The 17,405-nt window shown below is 33.1% G+C and overlaps 1 protein-coding gene across 1 annotated transcript in view; it reads right to left on the reverse strand.

The window, feature by feature from the left end:
• Window positions 1-17,405, reverse strand: part of LOC107454625 (melanopsin-B-like) — a 206,583-nt gene that overhangs the window by 23,471 nt on the left and 165,707 nt on the right. The window lies entirely within an intron of this gene.

Genomic DNA, 17,405 nt, shown 5'->3' on the forward strand with positions numbered 1-17,405 from the left:
GCGAGGAGACATTGTTTTTCTTTTTCTTTTTAAATTTTTTCTTTGAGCTAAGTAGTTTTAGCTCTTACGGAAAGGCACATCACCACATGTAGTCAAAAAGGAAATATTTTATTGCAAGCTAGTTGAGTACCTGTTCTTTGTATGGGCCAAAAAAAGGAAATATTCTAAAAATCAATGCAAACGCTATAAACTAATAAGATTAATATTTTTCTTGACCTATTCCATAAGGTACTCTCTTTGACCTCACATTAATCATTAATGTTACCCACATTTATGTAAACCAAGCACTCTTTCTTTTTTTGCATTTTTTTTAAAGTTATGACTGCACGAACCATTGGAAGGAAAATAACTTCCCATTGAAACAATTAATGAATTTGATAGGAAATATACTTCCCCCGGCCTTAAAAAGGTTTAACATTGCTACGCAATCATGTATAAAACTGAAACATATATACTGAAAATTAATATAAAATTTAAAAGAATTAAAAAAATTTTTTCTAGTAATGTGAAACATGTTTTTGATTGAGATCAATTTATAAAGATAATTTCATTTAGCTCATTACCTAAAATTGATTTGCATTTTAGGACTATTTTTAAAATTAAATTAATTTCAGATAATTAGAAGGGATTTTTAGGTAGTGAAGGTGGATGGGATTTCAAAATTTTACCTACTGTAAAGAGTTGGTTACAAACCCAAACTTATGTGGTTATAAATAACTGAGATAATGTTTCTAAAACTGAAAATAAACTCGATGAGAAATGATCATATGAACGAAAGCATAACATGACAAAATAGCTCCCTCATTCTAGCCTCATTTCCTGACCTCACGTAAACCATTACTGTTACCCCCATTTAGGTAAACATTGCAAGTTTTTTTTTGTGGTATTTTTTAAAGTTATAACTGATGGTCGCGCAAATCATAGGTAGAGAAATAGCTTCTTATCGCCATTAAAAAAATAATGAATTTGATAGGAAATATACGCCCTAAATAACGCTACAAAACTAAGCATAAAACTGAAACATAAATACTGAAATATGTTAAATTTTTTAAAAAAAATTCTAATTTTTTTAAGTTATTATTCTTGATTGTATTTATCGAGAACTTTACTTAAAAATATTAAGCAAAATTTCAGTTTATACTAAAACTGTTGATTTTAGAACTTCAAATCACGAATATAATGATTGACAGTTTGGAGATTGTTGAGTCTTAGACTAAATTTGACTTTTTTTTGAGTGCAGAGTATAAGGCAAATAATTCAGAAATTTTCTGAGAAATACACCGCATATTTTTTTTATTTATAGAATTTTTTGCTTATTTTTGTAGTTTCTTTCAAAAACAAATTATTTTTTTTTCCTTTGGACTCACCATCTTCATTTATAATTCATTATTTACTATATTTAAATTCATTATAATAAACCAAATTTGATTATTCAACAGCAATCCTGGCAGGCCGTTGGGTGGCGCTGTTACCGGTGACCTGGTTTAATATCAGTTGGACCTCCGGTATTATAGACTTCTGGATCATAACGTAAACTAGATACTCTAGATAATAGTTGAGAGAAAGAGAGGAAGAAAAAAAAAAAGCAGAGGAGAATGTTATCACGCTCAACAAAGTTTGCGCCACCTTGTTTTCTTAATGCGAGTCAAAATCATTTTATCGAGCTAGGTTTTGTTTCGTTTTTTTACGAGCCAAAAGACATAACTACAACAAAGTTTAGTAAATTTTTGATTAATGTATTTAGTTCTTTTAATATCAAAATATAGTCTCGTTCTAAGATTGCTTAAAATTTTCTTTTACTTGACAAGCAAACCTTTTTTACTAGAAAACACAGCAATTTTTTGGTACATAATAGTATGAATAATTTGATAAAAATGCCACGTATAACTATTGCATTTTTTAAATTTTGAATATCTCACAAAATGTATGGTTATTTAATAGTAATTTTGCGTATAACAAGTGTTTAGAATAGTTAATAACGATTATAAAGGAAATATTCTGGAATAATTTTTTTTCGTTCTTGAGGATTTAGTTAATTAAATGATGTCTCCAATGTCCTTATTTTGTACAGATACCAGAATAACGGACAGCGACATCATTTCATTCATATTGTCTCTATTATTAACAACAATGGTATGAAGTCTACTAGACTGAGAACCAACTTTTTTAATTAATTATAATTAATTTTCTATCCCATGTGAAATGCTACCTTTTATAACAAATTTTTGCAATTTTATTTCTCAACGCTCGATGTTCATAAGACCAGTTAAGTTGCAAAAGTTTTGTTTTAGTCAACAATTTTCATTTTAGTATGGAATTCATAATTCTTTTTCATAGAATATTAAGTTTCATTGACTGATTTATTTGAAAAAAGTCATCTATTTAAAATTTAGTTTCTCGGGAACTATGCTGCCATTTTTGTTCAAACTTCTTTTGTATTTTGCCACTTAAAATTATTGTCGTTAAAATTATGAAATGATTTTGCATACCTCATAATTTAAATGTTTCGACTATTATTAAATAAAATAATAAACAAAATTATTAAATATTCTTTTTTGAGTGAAGTTTTCTTTGGATAAAAGAATTTTATAATTGTGTGCAAAAATGGTTCAATTCGCTTAAAAAATACTCCAGATGCAGTAGTACATGGCAAATTAGCAAAAAGTTAAATTGACATTAAACAATCCCAAGATTTCGACTGCTTTCTTAATCGAACTATTGGGACCTTATTTTCTGGACTGCGGGAAATTTATCTAATTATATATTTTGAGGAGCAAAAATACGAATCCGTCGAAAAACAGGTATTTTTACGCAAAGATAATAAATTTTTTGTATAAGACCACGTAACTGAAATTATCGCTACATAATTAGTCAAAAAATTAGTCCCTCAAACCATTAAGATTGAGTCTTTGTTCGTGACAATCTGATAATTAGGTCAAAAGTTATTAGCACTTTCATCACGGCAGTGGTATACCTTTCTACCACTTTCTGCGCTAAGAGTTATTCGGCAGCATTGAAATTTAAACAAAATTCAAATTTATTTAGAACTTGTTTCTTCTATTTTTTTTAAAATAATTAATCGCAATCAATATAATACTCAGAAATACAACAGAAGCGCCTCGTTAAAATTTTCCTGGAAGTCGAGTTATTTTGTTTTTTTGCGATGAAGGAATTAAGGGTGTTTTTTGCACACTGTATGCATTAAAATCATCTGATTATGTTCTCTAACTAAGTATTTTTAGGAATGAAATAAATTTATTTTTTAAGTACATAAAATCATTACATACTTTACGTTAATTAGTTATTTTATGGAATAACGATAGATCTATGATTAAAGAGCATGAAATCATTGCTCTTCGTGTTTTATTTTGTAGAATAATGATAGATTTATTGATAGATTATTATATTATAAAATCATGACACTCTATACTTAAACTAGTTACTGACTAGCGATGGATCTATTATTAAAGAATATAACATAATTTAAATTTGTACTATAGAGAGTTATTTTTCAGAATAATGATAGTTTATCGTTCAAGTATAAAATCATTACATTCTAAACTTTAACTAGCATGTTTTTTAGAATAACGACGGATTCTATACTTAAATATCTAACAGCATTAAGTTATTTATTTCAACTAACTTATTTCTCAAAATAACGATTCATCTATCTTCCTATTATTAAATTCAATACATGAGAGTTTTTTTTTAAAGTCAAGTATGTCAGTTTTTTGAGTATGTATACCATAAAATATTTGTCTCTAAAAATTTGCAAAGAAAGTGTCAGCTGTATCATCACTACTTTCCGTTATAAATTTGCTGCCACTTTTTTACTGTTTAGATAAAGTTTTTATTCGTACATTATTCATCCGCTCACCAGCTATCAAACGAAGCGTGGAGATATATTTAAAAGAAAGAATTCCCGACACCTAACCCAGCCCTCTTTAAAGGATAAAAAAGAAAAAAAATGCGAAAAAATCAAAATGATTGTTCAACAAAAATAATTTTTAAAAAAAAAATTCTCATCCCGTTTAAGAGCTGTCATCTTACTTTTCTCAAAATCAGCTTATTCGAATGCAATTATAATGATTTTCTAGTTCTTAAGCATAATTGTACTATTGCACTTACGTACTTTTTTGTACCAATATATTTGAACACAAAAAAGCTACATATACAAGCTACTCCTTAACTCTGGTGTTCCTTTTTATCTGTTTTTTCCAATTGTGCTTTCTTACAGCGTTACACTCTGTCTTTGTTACGTACAGATAAATATGTCCTTCTCCAATATACTGATCTCTGAATTCACTTATTTTCACTCAACGAGAAAATTATAATATTGTTATTAAGTTTATTCCTTTTTAACTATTACCAGATATCCAAAAATTGACAAAGTTTGTTAAGTACAAAATTTGTTCACAGATGTCACTTATAACTAGTAGAAGGTATTAAACAATGTTTTCCTATCAGCAATGTTTTTCTATAATTACTATCTGCAGTAACAATGTGATGCAGTCTAAGGACAAAATTAAGAATATTGTCGCAAATATTTCGGTTGATATGGTTTAACATGCAGTAGAAATCACATTTTTATAGTTTGCCTTTCAGTAGCGACATCTACTGATTAACTTGGTAATGAATTTTAAAATTTGGAGAGAATTAAATGGTTGGTTTGGTTTAACATGCAGTAGAAATCACATTTTTATAGTTTGCCTTTCAGTAGCGACATCTACTGATTAACTTGGTAATGAATTTTAAAATTTGGAGAGAATTAAATGGTTGGTTTCCTAAGCAGAACACGGCAATCCTTGTAACTCTATCATTAATCATATTTTTTCTTTAGCTCTCAGCCAACATATTTCGGACAACGACATTTTTTATAAATTGTATATAAATATCAATGTTATATTTTCCTTGAGATTCGAACGGTGAAGTAGTGAGTACAGTACTAATTTTTCCAGAGAATAAAGAATTGAGTTAAACATCTTAAATCTACAACAAAAATAAATTTTTTAATTGTTATGAAACTGCCCAAGAATAACCAGTTAAAGTGTAAAACGTTTACATTTTTGCACGTTTTAATTACATTAACAAAGTATTTCATTTTATCTTTTTTTTTTCAGGAAAGAGAATCAATGTTTTTTCCTATGTCAAAGAAATAAATAATTATAAAAATGCAAAATAGGAAAAATATCTTAACACGTTTGCTATTTTCTGTGATGCTGCCTTTTAAACTTTTACTCAATAAAAGAGGGCCTAATTGAATAAAAATTATAAAAAAAAATGTAAATTTAAAGGAAGCAGAAATTTATTTTTATAAAAACACGATATGAGATAATTATAGATATTTTTTTCTTTTAAAAGAAATAAATAAAGAAATGTATTTTCTAAAGTAATCCGAAAATATATTTGGTTGAATAAAGTTTGTCATATTTTTTCTCACTACAAGTACACAGTTAAAATGTTTGAGAGTCATTAATTTATTTTTAAAAAATCACATTCAGTTTAAATTTTAAGATCAAACTTAAACGTCAAAGGAATTTCTGAATGAATATTTCATTTTCTTAAAAGAGGTTTTAGAAAAATTGAACCTCCTGAAGCGGTTTCTTTCTTAGCAAAATAAAATAATTAAGCAATTTTCGGTAGTAAATCAATACAAGACTTCTTTGAGAATTCAATTAATGATTGATTTGCATTATGGAACCTTCTGCATTTAGCAATACGCTTTTTCTGGCATGCAAATAAATTTAATATATAAAGGGTTACTATTTCTCCAGAAAGCCGAAACAAATGCTGAATTTAGTTAAAAAATTAACTCCATCACATAGCTCTCTAAATTGTTTTTTTTCTTCAAAAGTCTCATTTTAGAGCTATTTAGAGGAAAAAAGTAACAGTTTTTTTAATATCTTTCAAACTTTCCTTTTTACAACATTAGATTTTAATTAATGCTTTTTAATATGGATAAATACATTTAAAATTTAAATAATTAGTATTTTTCCAAATCGCGTAGGTACTTATTGAATTTAGTTAAAAAATTAACTCTATCACATTGTTTTCTAAATTAGTTCTTTTTTCCTTTATGGAAAAAAAACTAGTTAAGTCATTTTTGAGCAGTTTAGATAAAAAAACGCAACAGCTTTTAATATCTTTCCAAATTTTCTTTTTTACCAAATTAGATTTTTAATTTTAGCTTTTAAATATGAATAAATAATTTGATAACTAATTAAACTTTCAAATAGAACAAAAATCATACGACATTAATCTGTTAATGCATATGATTCACCAATACAACCTTAAATAGTAAGACGTGCTCATTTCCCTGATGTTAAAATATATTCATGTCTGTGAAGCTCTTATATTAATAAAAAAGACAGCTCTGGCCGTAGTTTTTTTCTTGTAAATTTCATGGCCACTGACCGTAAATTAACGTTATGCTCCAATAAGTTTCTTTATAGGCCTCGGTGTTGTCTTAGACTCAGGCCATTTGTTTGTCTAATCAAGACAAACGTTGAAATTATGTGAAAAAGTACTGCTTCCATTTGAGTGAAATGTGAGAGTTGGGTGTTCACAAACGTCATCAGAAAACAAAATCCGATTCATCAGAAAACAAAATCCATGATAGAAAATCTGGCTGTGCGACCCGCTGTTGCAAATACCAGCGTGAGAATGCAATGCGTTTGGGATAATCGTCAGCGTACAATGCCTGTACTTTTTGGAAGTGGTGAGGGTGTTGCATGTCATCGTGCAGTATGCGCATTATGGCGGAACGAGCTACAACCAAGACACGTTCGCCTTCTTGGAGACTTCTTTGCGGGTTGATGGCATACTCCTGTAGCACGGTTTCCTCTACGACAGGTGTGCGTGTAGCACGTTCTCGACCGATGTGTCTACGTGCTACGAAAGCACCTGATTCACATAATCTGCGGTGCAATCGTCCAAACAAAACATGACTTGGCTGACGTCTGTTTGGGAAGCGCTCAAGGTACGTCCGTGCAGCGGCTCGTCCATTTCCATCAGCGGCGCCGTATACGTAATGCATGTCGGCCATTTCTGCGTTACTAAACTCATTCATCTTTCTCCTTCAACGTCCACGCCTGAAATGCTTGTTTTTCCCACTCTCCCGTTTTCGTGCAATTATCGCCCTCTAGCGGTCGCAGTTTTAATTTTCGGACACAAGTTCCTATGTAAATCTTGTTCACCATGATATGACAGACCAGCATGTTAAGTTTGTAAACGACCTTTTGGGACACCCTGTATAAGTTACGAAATCAAGCACAAAAACGCACTTTCTCTGAATACACATGCTTCGTTTTCGACGGATTCGGATTTCTAAAACCCCGAAATAAAGAGGGCAGCCTCAATCTGGTATATATGGTCCCTATAATTTAGTAAGGAGAGCGGTCCAAAGCTTTTTACACAGAATTATAAAATTTGTTTACATAAAGATAATTCATGCAAAGTATATTTTTTAGTAAATTTTTGATATTTTTTATTATTTTATATGTAATAGTCAAAACGATTTGAATAGTAAGGTATACAAATTTTTATATCATTTTAAAGAACATTTTTTACATGGTAAAATACAAAATTTAAACGAAATCGGTCAAGTAGTTCCAGAAAAAATGATTTTTCTTTAAAAAAAATAGTACATTTAAAGTTCAATTTTTTAGGAACCTTTTGACCGAATTTGCTAAAATTTTGTATTGTAATATGTAAAATTACTTTCTTTAAAATAATGTGAAAATTTTATGATATGTATTTGTACTCAAAATGTTTCAAACTATTATTAAATAAAATAACAAAAAAATGTATAATGCTTACTAAAAGTTTTTTTTTTTTAATGGAAGCATCTTAAGATATGCGAATTTTAAAAAAATTGTTTTGAATTTTTTTTAAAAATTCGATTAAAGATTTCTCGTGATATGGTGAAATACGCAAAAAGTAAAATTGACATCTCTTCTTGACGTTCTTCTCGCCAAACTATTTGAACAATATTTCCCAGATACCGACTACTTTCTATATTTTGGGGATCAGAAATCAAAATCTGTCCAAAATAAGATATACGTCTACAGAGAAAGTACGTTTTTGTGTCTGATTTCGTTGCTTAAAATATCGTCTGCACCAAATAGTTAAAATATTTGAGGTTACCTCTTCGAACCATTGAGATTGAGTAATAAAACGTGAAGATCCTATCCTTAGATCAAAAGTTACTTAGGGTGGTATGTTTTTTTTTGACGCACTGTACAGCTCCGAATTAAGTTAGTAAGTTTTACATTATAATCATAACAATATACAGTAAACTTTATTAACTTTTCTTAAGTTCTTTACAATGGCGAGTATCGCACTTTTTCTTTTTCTTTCTTTTTTTTCAAAAGGCCCTCAAAAATTAATGGCTAATTTTCATAATTTCACCGAAATTTCTTAAATAGTAAACGTATGTTAGAAAACTACTTCTTTTCCATCAACAGTTTCTTGCACTTTGAAAAAGATATTTTCCTTAACGTTTTAGTGATTAATTTAAAAAATATTATATAAATATATATATATATATATATATATCATAACAAATTGAAGTTTAAACAATTTGCAATTTCATAAACATCTTTTTTTACCATTAATTTTAAAATTAGTTATTTAAGACGTTTTAAAGCTAATTAAACAGTCCTTAGTAATTCTCATTAGAATTCATAAATATTTTTGCAGGTTATTTTAATAAATTTGAATAACGTGGATTGGTTCGCAATGTATAATATTAAGCTGGGATAACTTCCATCATTTGGTGCTGTCAAAGAGTTAGTTTTCCTACCGTGCTCAAATTTAACGTTAGGGTACTAAACTTAAGATTTACGCAAGGAATACTTGTCCTAATCTTAGAACCTACATCATCAATATTATGTTCAGAACAATTCAAAGTCGTATTCTTATGATAACAACCCATTTGAAACAGAATTATGCACAGAGTTTAGGATAACGTGTTTTGTTCTAATCTCAACTATACTAGTAGCTCTTAAAATCACTACCTTATTTTCAATATAAACTGTGTTTTCAAGAATTAAGTTTTATTCAAGATTATTCATCTATCTGGCTTTTCAATTTGACATTTTAAAATTTAAAAAATTCCCGTGGAAAATTTTTTTATTGATTTCTCTAATTCGAGCATTTAGTTTATTTTATTTCCTCAGAAACAACTCTTCTGATTTATCTTGTACTCCTTCTTTGATATTATAATACTAGTTTTGTTTTTCACATTTGTAGTAAAAACGAGGTGCATCGTGTAAATAGTTCATATTTTGTTTATTTCTTTGTCAATAGCGACATCCGTTGACGAATTTCGTTACTAATTTTAAAATTTGGTGAGAGTAAATAATTAGTTTCGAAAACAGAAAGCAACATACTGAATGATTTTATCTTCCAGTATTTTTTAAAACGTTCGCTTATTATTTAGATACTACATTTTTTTTCATCAATTGTGAAAAACATGTGAAGATATAATTTTTTTTCGAAATTTGAATAGTGTGGTATTGTGTGTTTTTCATAAATTGTGAAAAACATGTGAAGATATAACTTTTTTTTTCGAAATTTGAATAGTGTGGTATTGTGCTCATCATTACTCAGTTTAGAATATAAGGAATTGAGATGAGCACATTAAAACAAATGTTTTAGTGTGTAGTCGTCGTTTCGTTGGCTTTCTATGTTTTGTCGACGAGCTTTTTATTTTTGGATATAGCTAAAAAACACGTGTTTAAGTTAATGGCGCAGCAAGGAGGGAACCTTTTCAATGTTAAACAAAATTTTAACAATGAGTCGTGGTGGCTCAGGGGATAGAGTATTCGCCTTCCAATGAGGTGAATCGGGTTTGAATCCTAGTGATGGCTGGTCGATACGAACTCCGCATCCGGCTCGCACCGACCATAGTGCTGACTTAAAAATCCTCAGTGGTAGACGGATCATGGTTTAGAGTCCCCTTGCCACCAGGCTAACTGTGAGGGGATTTTGCGGTTTTCCTCTTCATGTTACGAAATGCTGGTTAGTTTCCTCAAAAACTCAACTTGGCAACGAAGGCAACTTGACACTCGCATAACTTAATCCAGGAGTTCTCTTGCTCTCTGGATTGGTTTCAAAATTACAAGACTACGGAGTTGAACGCAATAGTAGTCATAAACCCAAAAATTGGATCGGTAGTTCAATGACAGCTATAAAATATAAAATTTTAACAATTGAACGCGGAATTTCGAACTTAATTTTCCTTATTTTTTTAAAACATATATATTGTAGAGGCTGTTGGTTGCGTCAGCTCAGATAGCATGAAAAACTGAGGTAGAAGGATCGAGGATTGGAACGAAGACCGAAGGTAGGAGGACGAACCGAAATAGTTCCTGCGCGGATGAATACCGGCGGAGGAGCATCAACTGGCGGCCAAGGCAGGGAGTGAAAAGGCTGAAGTCCAGTATTTAAGCAGATGACAGTTTGCCTTCGAGAGAGGTTGTTGTGCAGCGTCCGAGACTTCGTCCCGGTATCCCATTTCTTCCCGGTGACGCCCACCTGCAGTATGCGATATTTACAATCAAAAGTTTAAGTTTTTAATTGTTCTTTTAATAACAACTTTTAATGTTTTTAAAGAATAACTTGTTAATTGGAATTTGTGAAGTTTCGTAGATGGTTTGTTATCTTTCAATATTAAAGAGGATGTTTCTTTGCCATATTGTTTCATTTTTGAAAGTCTTACATTCCCATCACCGAACCATATACAATTGGTGACCTGTAAATGAACACGTATATTTCTGTTTCTGCAAACTGCTTTTGAGAAATTCTACTAGTTGATGGATTACGGGGAAATGCTGGTACGTTTCAAGTTTTAAAGTTTTTTGGCAAGCCGTGAGTTCAAATTACTTCTATTGTTGGACTTATAAATTTTGGATTAATGCGAAAAATGCCCGAATCTACTGAAGCTGCTGATCAACAAATTGCTCGTGTCACTGTAAAGCCGCCACCTTTTTGGAGAGCAAATCCAGAATTGTGGTTCAGACAAATAGAAAGTCAGTTCACTCTTGCGGGAGTAAGTACAGAATCAACGAAATTCCACCATGTAGTTGCTGCTCTACAACCGGAGGAACTGGCGATTATCAGCGACATTGTTATCAGTCCACCTGTGGATAAGCCTTTCGCCGCACTTAAGAAAAAATTGTGCTCTCAATATGCTGAATCTGAAGCTCAACGCTTAAGGGATTTGATTTCGGGGATGCAACTTGGCGACCGCCGTCCTTCAAGACTGCTTCTGGAGATGCGGAATAAAGCCGGAGCGAGAATTAACGATGGAATTCTTAAATCTTTATTTTTGCAGAGATTGCCTACTAACGTTCAACAGATTTTGACGATTTCCAACGGTAACCTGGACAAGCTGGCAGAGATGGCGGATGGTATCATGGCTACAACAACTAACGCACAGTCAGTCAGCGTAGTTGCTGATTCGACGGATCAGACGGATTTACGGTCTTTATTGACAGAGATCACAGCTCGTCTCGCACGGTTGGAAGCCCGTACAAGTGACCGGTCGAGAAGTACTAGTCAGAAACGCTCTACAATTCACAGTATTGCTGGTATCATAAAATATTTAAACAACGAGCCACAAAATGCCGACCTCCATGTTCGTTCCTGCCGGAAAACTGCTGAGGCCGTCATCTAGTCATAAGGATGACGGCGAAGCGATGATTCAGCGACTTTATCTGACGGACAAGTCTACATCCTCACGTTATCTCATCGATACGGGAGCTGACGTCTCTGTGATACCTTGTGCTGCTTATGCATCCAGTGACCATTCCTCTCAGATGAAGTTGTTCGCCGCAAACGGTACGACCATTCCAACATTTGGCCAACGCCTGTTGAAATTAGACCTCGGACTCAGAAGAGAGTTCAACTGGCCTTTTATCATCGCTGCCGTGCCTCATCCAATTATCGGAGCTGACTTCTTACGCAATTTTGGTTTATTAATAGACGTCAAAAATGCTACAGTAATTGATCCTTTGACCAAGTTGCAAACAAGAGGTACCCGATGTACTGGGAATGCTTCAGCGGTGAAGGTAATTTTAGAGAACTCCAAATTCCACAATTTGTTGTCTGAATTTCCTGCTCTGATTAGATCAGGTGTCACGCCAAGAAAAGTTAAGCATGGAGTAGAACATTGGATATAGACAAAAGGACCTCCTGTTTTTTCGAAACCTCGACGTTTATCGCCAGATAAGTTGAAGGCTGCAAAACAAGAGTTTGAATTTCTGGTAGCATCAGGGGTTTGTCAGCCTTCCAAAAACTGTTGGGCAAGTCCGTTACACATGGTGTTAAAGAAGAACGGCGACTGGCGACCATGTGGTGATTTTCGTCGTCTTAATGGTGTGACCGTGCCAGATAGGTACCCTGTTCCCAACATGCAAGACTGTTTTCAGGTTTTGGAAGGTAAAAGGATATTTTCTACCTTGGACCTGGAAAAAGCGTATTATCAGATTCCGGTGCGCAGCGAAGACGTACCAAAGACTGCGGTAACAATCCCGTTTGGATTGTTCGAGTTTTTGTATATGCCGTTTGGATTATCAAATGCTGCCGCAACTTTCCAACGCTTCATTTATCAAGTCTTAGGTGAGTTTGAATTTTGTGTACCTTATTTTGATGACGTATTGGTAGCTTCCAGGAACGAAGAAGAACATTTAACGCATTTAAAACGAGTTTTTCAACGTTTTGCTGAATATGGTGTAACACTCAACGTAAGCAAGTGTGTCCTGGGACAGTCTTCAGTAGAATTCCTGGGGCATTGTGTAACGGAAAAGGGTATTACTCCGCTTCCTGATAAAGTTTCTGCAATTGCTAATTTTCCTCAACCAGTTACAATAAGAGAGCTGCGTCGATTTCTTGCGGTCTTGAATTTTTATAGAAGATTCATACCTAGAGCTGCCCACACTCAAGCAATTTTAAACGAATATTTAAAAGGTGCTAAGAAAAATGATAAATGCGCGATCAAGTGGTCGGAGGAAGCAGTTACTGCCTTTGAGAAGAGCAAGAAAGAATTGGCGAATTCAACCACGCTGTACCATCCTGTCATGAATGCACAGTTGGCGATGGTGGTAGACGCTTCAGATACTGCGATGGGTGCTGCTTTGCATCAGCAGATCGAGAAAGAGTGGCAACCACTTGGTTTTTATTCAAAGAAGCTTGCACCGTCACAAAAAAAGTATAGCGCTTACGACAGAGAACTCTTGGCTGCGTACATGGCCGTCAAATACTTTCGTCATATGGTAGAGGGTCGGCCGTTCACTATCTACACTGACCACAAGCCGCTTATATATGCCTTTAAACAAAAGGAAGATAAGTGTTCGCCAAGACAATCGCGTCATTTGGATTTTATTGGCCAATTCACTACGGATATTCAGCACGTGAAGGGAATAGATCACGTGGTTGCAGATGCGCTGTCCAGAGTAAACATTGCTACCATAGAAACACCTTCCCATATCAATTTTCAAGAAATGGCTAACAACCAAAAAGGTGACCAGGAACTAGCCGAAATTTTAGCTCAAACCGGTAACTCGTCTTTAGTACTTCAACCATTCGTAATAGGTGATCCTGGTGTGGAACTGTTTTGTGATGTATCTACCAAACGGATTCGACCATTCGCACCGAAAGTGGACAGAAAAAACGTCTTTTCCAAACTGCATGCTATTTCACATCCAGGTATTAAGGCTACTATAAGGTTGGTGGAAGAGCGATATGTATGGCCTGGTATAAAGAAAGATGTTAGAACATGGGCTCAGCAATGCTTAGCTTGCAAACGTTCTAAGGTAACACGTCACACACAGAGCAAGCTTGGTACATTTGTTCCACCAAATGCCAGGTTCGAGCACGTGCACATCGACATCGTAGGTCCCTTGCCTCCATCAGAAGGTTTTCGCTACTGTCTAACTTGTGTCGACCGTTTTTCCAAGGGGCCAGAAGCTTACCCGCTCGTAGATATAACAGCCAAATCGGTTGCTGAGACTTTCTATGCTGGGTGGATTGCTAGATTTGGAATACCTACGAATCACAGCAGACCAGGGAACACAGTTCGAAGCCTCACTGTTTGATGCCTTGACTAAGTTCCTGGGTTCGGCCTGTCATCGAACAAGCCCTTATCATCCCGCAGGAAATGGTCAAGTGGAAAGATTTCATAGACAGATGAAGGGAGCGATTAGAGCCTACAGTACAAGTCAGTGGACCAGAGTTTTACCTACCATTCTTTTAGGTTTTAGAGCTGCATGGAAGGAGGACTTGCAGGCAACGACAGCGGAAATGGTTTATGGAACTCCGATACGACTGCCTGGAGAATTTTTATGTCCGTCTACTGGTACAGCGGATCCCGCAAACTTTGTTGGAAAACTAAAAGAGACCATGCAGGAGTTGCTGCCAGTAAGGTCCAGACATCAGGGCCATAGAGCAGTTTTTGTTAGTAAAGACCTTTCGTCGTGCAGTCATGTTTTCCTGAGGACCGATGTCATAAAGAAAGGCCTGCAGCCACCATACAAGGGTCCATTTCAAGTGCTGAGTCGAGGGGAGAAGGTTTTTAGGATTCTTATTCATGGCCGGGAAAGTACGGTAAACGTCTAAACCTGTAACGTCTAAACGGTATCGTCTAAAACCTGTATGTGTATCCCGAGATGAACAGGACATGTTTCCTAAAAGCGAATCAACAGCTATGAGTGAATCTACAGAGGAATCTACTATCCCAGAGCCTAGTGACATGCCAAGAGAGGTTAAGACACGACCAGGCCGTCGAGTTAAGTTTCAGGAAAAGTATCAGCAATGAGCTGGAAAAGTCTCGCTAGCGCTGGTAGGGGGCTACTGTAGAGGCTGTTGGTTGCGTCAGCTCAGATAGCATGAAAAACTGAGGTAGAAGGATCGAGGATTGGAACGAAGACCGAAGGTAGGAGGACGAACCGAAATAGTTCCTGCGCGGATGAATACTGGCGGAGGAGCATCAACCGGCGGCCAAGGCAGGGAGTGAAAAGGCTGAAGTCCAGTATTTAAGCAGATGATAATTTGCCTTCGAGAGAGGTTGTTGTGCAGCGTCCGAGACTTCGTCCCGATATCCCATTTCTTCCCGGTGACGCCCACCTGCAGTATGCGATATTTACAATCAAAAGTTTAAGTTTTTAATTGTTCTTTTAATAACAACTTTTAATGTTTTTAAAGAATAACTTGTTAATTGGAGTTTGTGAAGTTTCGTAGATGGTTTGTTATCTTTCAATATTAAAGAGGATGTTTCTTTGCCATATTGTTTCATTTTTGAAAGTCTTACATTCCCATCACCGAACCATATACATATATATTGCATAAAAATAACTTATTAGAGTGTAAAAAGTTATAATGATTATACAGTGGGTCACTCTGAATAACTTTAACAAGTCACTCTGAATAACTTTTTATCTAATAATAGGATTTTCATGTTCTGGAACTCAATTTTAATGCTTTGAGTGATGCTCAAGTATGCTAATGAATTAATGCAGATGATATTTTAAATTACTTAATCAGACACAAAAACGTACTTCCTCTTAATACATATAACTTTTTTTGACGTAATTTGATTTCTGATCCCATGATGACGAACGGGGGGTAGCCGCAAACTAGAAAATACGGTCTTCATATTTTCATTAGGAGAACGGTCATCAGGACAAAGTTTAGGCCATTAATTTTAATTATATATATTTTTGGAGTCCTTTTTGTACGCAATTACAAAATTCATTTATCCAAAGATAATTCCACAAAAGCATTATTTATTAATTTTTATTATTTTATTATTTTATTTCACAGTGGTCAACATCAATTTAAAGAATGTCATTTTGCACTTCAAAATGCAAAATTTGAGTGAAATTGATAGAATAGTTCTTAGAAAATCAAATTTTAAAGAAGCCGTATTTTTAATAAAGTTATCATCAAAGGATCCAAACTATGGGGACCATATTTTCCAGATTACGGCTATTCGCTGTATTTCGGGATTAAGAAATCTGAATCCGTAGAAAAAAAGATATGCTTATTCAGAGAAAAAACGTTTTCATGTCTCATTTCTTAACTTAAAATTCGTAGGAACTAATCAATTAGCCTATTTGAGATCAACCGCTTAGAACCTATAAGATTGAGTCCTAGAACAGGAGGTTCCTATCATTAGATCAAAAGTTATTCGGAGTTATCCGTTTTTTAGTTTGCGCACTGCACATTTTAATTAAATTAGCTGCTTATTTTATTTCATATGAATATTTGCTTAAATACCGGATCAGTCATACATTTTAACCGAAGCATAAATGCGAAATACAAAGAAAATATCAAGAAATTTTTCTTGTGTTGCCGGTTTTTTGGAATAATATTAAATAAAGAAGAATCTGTGATGAAATGCAATTTCTAAAATATGAACTCAAAAAATAATAAGCAAGCACTGAACTTTTAAATGTTATATTAATAAAAACGCGATAAAATATCTTGAAAGAAATTTTTTATTAAAGAAAATTTATGCAAGTAATATACATTCAAGAGTAATTGGCAGAAAATATTTAGTTGGATAAATTTCTTCGTCGGTTTTTTTATTGATAAGTACACGTTTAAAACGCTTTTGGGAATCATTTATTATTTTTTTTTCATGCAAAAGATATCATCATTTTAAATATTAAGATCAAAGATAGACCGAAAAAGTTTATATGTAATTTTTTTTAAAATTCTAAGCCACAAGTTTTTTTTTAAATTAAAAAAAATAATCAATTACTTTTAAGTAGTAAATCTTTACAAAACATCTCTGTGGAATTAATTTTTAATAAATGGTTTGCATTATAGAATCAATTAACCTATAGAATCTTTTTTTTAATCATAATTACTCTGGCTTGCAAATATATTTAAACACAAACAACAGCAGACACAACTAATTTTAATATTAACTGCGACATATTGTTTTTGAAATTGATTTTAATTTTTTCAGCTCCAATTTTCAGTTATTTTGATAAAAAAAAACTCTCCGTTATTTTAATTTTCTTTCAATATTTCCTCTTAGGAAAATTCTTTTACTAAATAAATTTTATTTGAAATTTAAATCCAAGTTATTTAAATAACAAATCTTTTACTAAGACTTTCCCGAAAATTTATAAATTTTTAAAAACAAATAAATCATTCGATTTTTTAAAGGAATACAAATGGAAAGAATTTTTTCTAACCATTATTTAACACTTTAATGAGACAACATCAGTGTACATTTTCTGTCATTACTAGAGAGCAACGATCCCTGTTTGCTGCCGCTCACCGACATTTTCATTTTTTTTTATGAAATTTGAAATTAATTCATTTAAAATGTATGTACTAAAAAGAATTTTGTTTGCATCACACAGTGAATAATCTTGGATCAAATTATGGTA

The sequence above is a fragment of the Parasteatoda tepidariorum genome, chromosome 3 (genome assembly GCF_982258835.1).
Source record: "Parasteatoda tepidariorum strain Cologne lab strain chromosome 3, Ptep-v5.0, whole genome shotgun sequence".
Classification (NCBI taxonomy): domain Eukaryota; kingdom Metazoa; phylum Arthropoda; class Arachnida; order Araneae; family Theridiidae; genus Parasteatoda; species Parasteatoda tepidariorum.